Genomic DNA, 7,794 nt, shown 5'->3' on the forward strand with positions numbered 1-7,794 from the left:
AGAAGGCCCCATGTCAGGGTTGCCACTTAGCAGCCCAGGGGACTTGAGAAAAGTCCCTTCAATTCAGTGTTTGCATTGGCAAGATGAGTCAAATGGGAAGAGGCTATTTCACTGGCTTGTGGAGAGGATAAAATGAGGTAGTATTTGGTGTGAAATGGAAGAGCCATGAAATCTTGTTTGAGACAGGAACCACTCCGTTCTAGAGTTGGGAGATTGGGGGTGAGGAGGGTGATGGAGCCGGGAACAGAATGGGCACCTGTGTTGGCTCAGAGGCATTTTCTTTCATCCAAGAATCCTTGAACCTTTGAAAACAAACCCTGTCCTTCCTGTGGGGTTGCCAGGGCCAGCGTGGTTTGTTCAGAAGGTGGCTTATCTTACGCTCGGACTGAATGCCAGCTCTGCCACCAGTCAGAGGCCCCGCTCTGGCTGACACCAGTGCCTCACGCTTCCTTGGCTGGCAATCTCCTCCACGCCCTTGGTTTCTGGGCACAGCTCCGGAGGCAGAGGCTGTGCTGGCGGTGCTTTACAGGCGAGCGTTATCTATCTTCATTGCCAGGGGAGGCCAAGAAGCGGTTAGCCTTTTATGTGCTCAAACAAGTGGTTTGCTTCTGTGCCCTCTGGTTTCGTGAAACTGCTGAACATTCCAGATAGATCCGTAATGTAGCTCTTAGAGCCGCTTCTCCGGAGACCAGGACTGAAGACGTTGTAGGCTGTCTCTCTTCCTAGTTCCAGACTTTTGCCTCTATAGTTCATCTTCCTTCCTACTAAGCTGGACTCATGGAGAGCAGATACTGAGTCATCGCTGTATCCACCCCCACCACCACCACCACCACCCGGCACCCCAGCACAGTGCTGCGGACTGGATTTGATGTGAACTCAGGTTATTGGCTCTTCATAGAAGCTGAAATACTAAAGATTTTCTGTGAGACTCTAACCAGGCCCCGGAGCTGGGCACCTGTGCTTGTGCCTGTGGCCTCTGGAGCCTTGGCCTTGCTCGCGCAGAGGGCACTGGCTTGTGCTGCAGGCTGCTTCTTCACGTGTGCGTTTTAAAGGTCTACACAGACACCTGCTCTCTACATAGATACCCCAACTCAAGTTGCGGCTTGAGTTCTAAAAGTGCTGTTGATAGTGGGTTTGGAGGAATTCAGAATAGGGAAGAGTTTGGAGTTATTTACTTGCTGAACTCCTACTTGTGCCAAGCGTTTTGGACACAAAGATGAGTAAGTTATGGCTCCTACCTTCAAAGCTTGTTTAAGGTCACACAGCCCATAAAAAGGCACCTGGGACTACAACCCAGTGTTCTCATTCCTCATTCCCTGGGTTTGCACTGCAGCTCACAACCCTTGGCAAACACACCTCCACAGCAGCCCAGCCCATCCATGAACAGAAGCATTCACAACCCCTGCTGAGATATTCATCCATCATTCATTCATCCATGCATTTGCTAATTAAACTGCTACTGAAGCAGTGCCCACCATGTAGCTGACATTGTGCTAGGGCAGCACTGTGTGTGCACCGCGAGGAATGGGACAGGGCCCAGCCTCTTGTAGCTAAGCTCTAGCATACAGTGCGACATAAAATAATTACAGAAAAATGCCCAGCTACAAATGTAGTGTGATAAGTATTATGATAGTGTTATAGGTATTGAATGAATATTATGGTGACAGTAAAATGAGGAGGCTTTGTTTAGATGAGTGAGTCTAGGAAGGCCTCTCTGAGGAAGTGTGGTGCATATGAGCTGAGTCCTGAAGGCTGAGTAGGAAGCCAGATGGAGGGGTGGGCATTGGGGGTGGGAAAGCCTGAGCCAGGCAGGGGAAGAGAGGCTGAGTCCAAAATGAATCTGACCCTTTAGAGGACTTGAAAGAGGTGGGCAGGTGCTAGATCATGCAGGGCCTTGTAAGCCATGGAATGGGTGGTGGACTTTAAGGAACTAAAATGGGCAGTGATGAGCTTTAGGTAAAGGAGTCTCATGATTGGATTTGAACCTTGGAATAATCGCTTTGGATCCTGTTGGGAAACAGATTGGAAGAGGGCCAGTGTGATATGGGGGACCAGATAGGAGACGGCTGCAGGAATTCAGACAGAAGATGCTGTGGTTTGGCCTGGTGGTAGCAGTGGGGATCTGCGAAGGGAAGGGACGAATGTGAAAGCAACAGTAAACTGAAATCCTGCCCTCATAAGGACACAGTCCCAAGGATTGCTGCCTTTGCCAGGATCCCAGAAATTTGTAGAGACCAAGATAATAGGCAGCACAGAGTGCCATTTATTGAGCTTAGGTATCTAGCTAAGCACTTTGCATACATTGCCCAATTGGTATTGGCATTAGCTACCATCATCCCACTTTTTATAGATAAAGACCCCAAGCTCAGAGAGATCACATAACTGGCCCAAGTCACACAGCTAATGTTGGTCAGCTTGACTCTAGAACTCATGCTCTTAACCACTCCACGGTCTGTTAATTGTCCATCTCAAGCTCAGAAAGGGCCTCGTTAGGGGGTGCCAGAAGAACCATGTGTGTCGGGCATCACCAAACCACAACAGTTACTACAACAGCTTTCCTGCTTCATTTCCTTCTCCCCAAGTCAAAGTCCAGCTGAGCTGTGTTCTGAGGAAACTGGGGTATCAGAAAAGTCACTGACATTATCACAGCTTTCTCACGTATCCCCTTATTAGTAAATGGAGCCACCTCCTTTGAGCTGCCCTAAAAAATTTAGGTCAATAACATTGAGGAAAACAATTTAGAATCCACCCTGCACAGTTGGCTCCAAGGCAAGAACTTTATCTCTTTTTGCCAACTATACCACTGAAGTCACACTTCAAACAATGCCTCCTGACCAGACATTCCTTTACCTTCGATATCACTACAGGTCATTTGACCTAATTTCTCCCAGCATTTGGTGTGATAAGCACCACAGTTGCCCCTGGTGATAACCCTGGAAGCTCCAGAACCAAGCCAACAGCATCAAAACCCAGCTTTGATTATATGCTCACCAGCACAGGTCCAACTTTCTTTTCCCCCAATGCCTTCCTCTCCTCAAAAGTTCAATCTCCAGCCTCCACCATCTTGGTTTTGGAGCTCATCTCTCCCTGGCTCCATCCAAGGCAGGCACACACCCTCCTAGCCTAGAGTTGCCCCCAGGAGTTTGGCGATTCTGCAGCAGTGCTGGTCACACCTCCCAGGCTCCAACCATTATGTTGGGTTCCTCCTAGCTCCAGCACCACTGTGGCAGTCAAAGGAGAAACAGGTGTAACCTCAAACCTCAGCCTCGCTGGTATTGGCATTATCTACCATCATCAGCTGAAGGAACCAATGACTAGGAGATGGGGACACAAGACTTCATTTATTCAACAGATGTCTGTGAAGTAATTCCTGTGTTCCAGCCACTGTTCCAGGTGCTGGCGATATCATGAGATCAGTTATCCTAAGGCAGTGGTCAGCAAACTCATTAGTCAACAGAGCCAAATATCAACAGTACAATGATTGAAATTTCTTTTGAGAGCCAAATGTTTTAAACTTAAACTATATAGGTAGGTACATTGTTATTAACTTAATTAGGGTACTCCTAAGCTGGCCTTTGCTACAAACGTCCTCAGTCTGATTGAGGTACCTTCGCTGAGGTCGACCCCTTCCAACTCTCCCAGCCGCACTCGTCTTGTATACTTGTTTCGTCTATCTCCTTTCGTCCATCCTCTCTCTATGTCCATGCCCGCACGTGGTATTTTGTGGAAGAGCCACACTCAAGGGACCAAAGAGCTGCATGTGGCTCCCGAGCTGTGGTTTGCCTACCACTGTCCTAAGGGCATTTTGAGGTAGCATTTTTCCTCTTCTTGAGTTCTAAGAACAATGGAGGAAAAATACCCAGTAGTCACAGCGCTGGTCACAGTTTCTGTTTCCCCTAAGCTGGGAACACAAACCCTGACCACAGAGGGGCAGAATCCTGAAACCACCCGCAGCCCAGGAACCTCTCAGACATGTCAGTCTTAGGACACCAAGAGTTTCTGAGGGAATGACAGGGTCTTCATCCTTGCTCCTGGGAAGTGAAGATTTGTGTGTGAGCAACAGTTTGCACAACCTGCTTCCTCCTCCGTGAGGGGGGCTGAGATCGCATCCCGACATGATGAGGGGGGGTGCCTTGTGTGTGTGTGTGGGGGTGTTGGCTGTGCCAATCCTGAAGCTGAGACACACAAATGGCTCTGGGCTCTCTACACAGGGCAGCGAGGCTGGTGGTTCTGCCTCCCCCTCCAACTTCACACCTTTCAGGACACCTGCTGAAGAGTCCATGTTCTCTTCTAAGCTATCCTTGCAGTTAGATACTTTCCTTGGCTCTATTCTGCCCTAGGCACAGCCTGGCAAAGAGCCTCACCAATCAGGAAATAACAGCAGAAAAGTGAAACTTTGTGGGTGATGTGGCTAATGGGTACCTGGAATAGCTCAAGACAAACAGACCAGGCACTAAGAACAAGCCTCTGCCCACAACATAATCATGCATGACACAGGCTTTGTTTTCTCTGCAGGGAGTGACTGCACCACACTGTGGCAATGTTATCTCCCCCATCATCACCATTTCTGCCACCACTCCTTTATCTAAGTCAACAACACACCCACTGTCTCCTCATACCTGTGGAGTCACCAGAGGGCCACACAGGAGACATGCTGCCTATTGGCACCATCACCCTTGTCATCCTGCAGCCGTGAGAGCATTAGGACAACTGTTGGGCATCTCCCACCAGACACAGTTCAAGGGATAAGAGCTGAGTGACTTCAGTGGTAGCAGAGAAGTCCACGGAGGACCCCAGGGCTCAGAGTGAGGAATGCCATGTCTCAGTACCAGCTCCGGGGCCCTCACTGTCCCTGAGAGAACTTCTTAAAAACTACCCATCTTAGGTGATACCACACATGTCTGCTGACAATATTCTTATCACCCCAAAGGGTCAACACCCATCACAACTCACTCTGACATCATCACAGAAAGGAAGACACTAGGAAAATTGGCAGAAATAGCCTGGTGTCACATCGTTTGATCCTGAAAATGTGCCCCCAGACTCAGACCACTGAGCATGTGGCAGCCAAGAACCCAGGGCAGGCCGGTCACTATTTCTCCATTTCTTAGGTCAGCTCTTTTGAGGTAGGGTTAGAAGAGCCCAGCTGTGGAGAGGCCATGCATTTGATGACTGTCCCACAGCTGAGCCACAGCTCACCACTTCCAAGTCTTTACTCTTGCCTTTGAGCCCCAGCCCTGTCATTTACAAGCTATGTAACGTTGGACAAGTCACTTAACCTCTTCAAATCTCAGTTTTCCACACCTGTTCAATGGGGGTGCTATTAACTAAGAGAAACTATAGCAAACTACACAAATATGCGTTATCAATATTTGTATGTACCTAGCGAGAGAAGTACAAAGAAACCTGTATTCTCAACTAACTGTATGAGTCATTAATCACAAGTCAATTGATACACAAGAACTCAAAGTGAAGATTACGTCTTCCACAGAAACTGTCTATGGGGTAGATGTGCCTTGATAATGAGCATTCCTCATTATAGAAACGTCCTGCAGTGCAAACAGACCTATTGATGAGACTCTTACACACTTCTCAGCTACAACCAGAGGAAGGTGAGCCAGCTGCAAATGGCCTCCCTCTGAGGCCACATGCTTCAGGACTCTGGTTTTCTTATCACAGTTGTGAGAGGATTTCAGGAACAGTTCCAGTCATCATTCTCTATGGCTCTAGTAAGGCAACTAGACCCATGCCCTAAGGATCCACGCCTCTGTATCCAGGGCAGCCAATAGGCATTTTCTACAGCAATCTCTGCTAAGGAGGTGATATACGAAACTCTTTTTCCTGGTTCCATAGCTAAAGAACAATTCAGCAGTGGTGTGTTGGAAGCTAAGAGTCAAGGTAGGGAATTGGTTGAGTCAGGAGGAGCAGTTAAGAGGCTATGGCAATAGTTAGAGTAATGAGCCCTGGCCAGTGTGGCTCAGGAGGTTGTAGCATTGTCCCATACACTGAAAGGTTGTGGGTTCGGCCCCTGGTTAGGACACATACCTGGGGTTCAATCTCAGGTTAAGGTTCGTACAGGAGGCAACCATTCGATGCTTCTCTCTATTTCTCTCCCTTCCTCTCTCTCAAATCAATAAGCATGTCAACAAAAAGTTAGAGTAATGAGGGTAACACAAGAGCCCAAGAGACCATGATGGGAGAACTAATTTGGAGGAATAATAGTTGCTGCCAAACTATGATGTTGGGGACAAGGAAGAGGAAGGAATCAATGATGACTCAGGGGTTTCTGGCCCTAATACCTGGGGGACTGACATTACCAGTCAGGAAATCACTGGAAAGGTGAGTCTGGAAAATGAGTGCGAAGTCAGGGTAATATTACAGATTTGTAAGGCATGAAAGTAGATGTAATTTAACCAGAAAAAAAGGTGTAGAAGGAGAGGGAAAGGACTGGAGATGGTACCCAGAAGACTGACTTCATCTGTGGGATGAGAAGAAAAGAGAAGTGGCAAAGAAACAGGAGGAAAAGGGAAGGTGTTGGGTGGAGAATTGTCCAGCATTAGCCGGGGCAAGGCTGTGCAAATATCAAGGGATACTGTTCAAGGAGAGAATATTGAGGTAGTTGCTCAATAAATATTTGTTGAATGAATGAATGAATGAATGATGCCAAGTTTCAGAGCTACTAATGGGAACTGAGAAGAAAATTGTTTTTGGTGATTAGGAAGAAATTTTTTGGGGTAACTTTTGAGGCAAGTGTTTTCAGTGAGTGATTCAATTGGCGGGTACATTTTGAGAAGTAGAAGATGAAAAAGGGGATGCTCATGGGTGAAACAAAGATGGGGATAAGGAGAACACAAGACAGATGAAAAGGCTTTTATTTTAGGTTAAGAGAGACCTAAATGTGATTTCCAGTGGAAGAGAAGGAACAATGCAGAAAGACACTCTTGGACAGAGAGAAATGATGGACTACACCATCCGAGGACGGGGGAGGGAATCAGACAGGACACTGGGTGTGTGTGTGTGTGTGTAGCCTTTCAGTGGATACTGAGCCTCTCTTTTGGTGTGGGATAGGGGGCCTGGTGAAGGCAGAGACATTTCCTGATATAGAAGATTCTAGGACATCAAAGGAAATGAAGTAAGGTGGCTTTGGTCTTTTCAGTGAAGTAGAAGTGTCATAGAGAAAGGAGAGAGAAGAGAAGAGAATCTGTTTCTCTCAGATATCAATTCATCACAGTCAAAAGCTTAGCTCTCTGTTCTGCAAATATGTTATGAATTTGGCCAAGGGGAGATCAACAAGCGTTGGTTGTCCAACACTGATGGAAACTGGGTAGCCTGGCTTGCATTTTGGTAAACGATGAAGTCAGTTTGTTCCAGAAAAGCTGGAGCCCCCTCCCTCCATGGTTTACTGGCCTACGAATAACCCAGTCAAGCTTAATAGAGTGGGTTAACTGCGAACTGTTTCCATAAATAGCCGAACAATCTGTTGAAGGCGTGGCTTGAGAGGTATTATTTAAGTGGTGATGAAAGACAAATACAAAACTGTAGTTTTGCTGTAACTAACACTAATCTCTTCCCTCTAGCAACAAGCCCAACAGAGTTAGAGACTTGTTAAGACTGCACCTACTCCCCTTCTTACACAATAAAACTGTCATAGACAGGAAGTGGCCCACCTTGCTATTCCCTAGAGAAGCATCTAATCAACTCAGCCCAGGACTAGCAAGTTCTTTAAATAAAGATTCAATATAATATTAAAGTAGAATGAGGAAATGAGTACAATTAATTTTAGTCTAGAAAAAT

This window comes from Myotis davidii, unplaced genomic scaffold, assembly GCF_000327345.1.
Source record: "Myotis davidii unplaced genomic scaffold, ASM32734v1 scaffold571, whole genome shotgun sequence".
NCBI lineage: Eukaryota > Metazoa > Chordata > Mammalia > Chiroptera > Vespertilionidae > Myotis > Myotis davidii.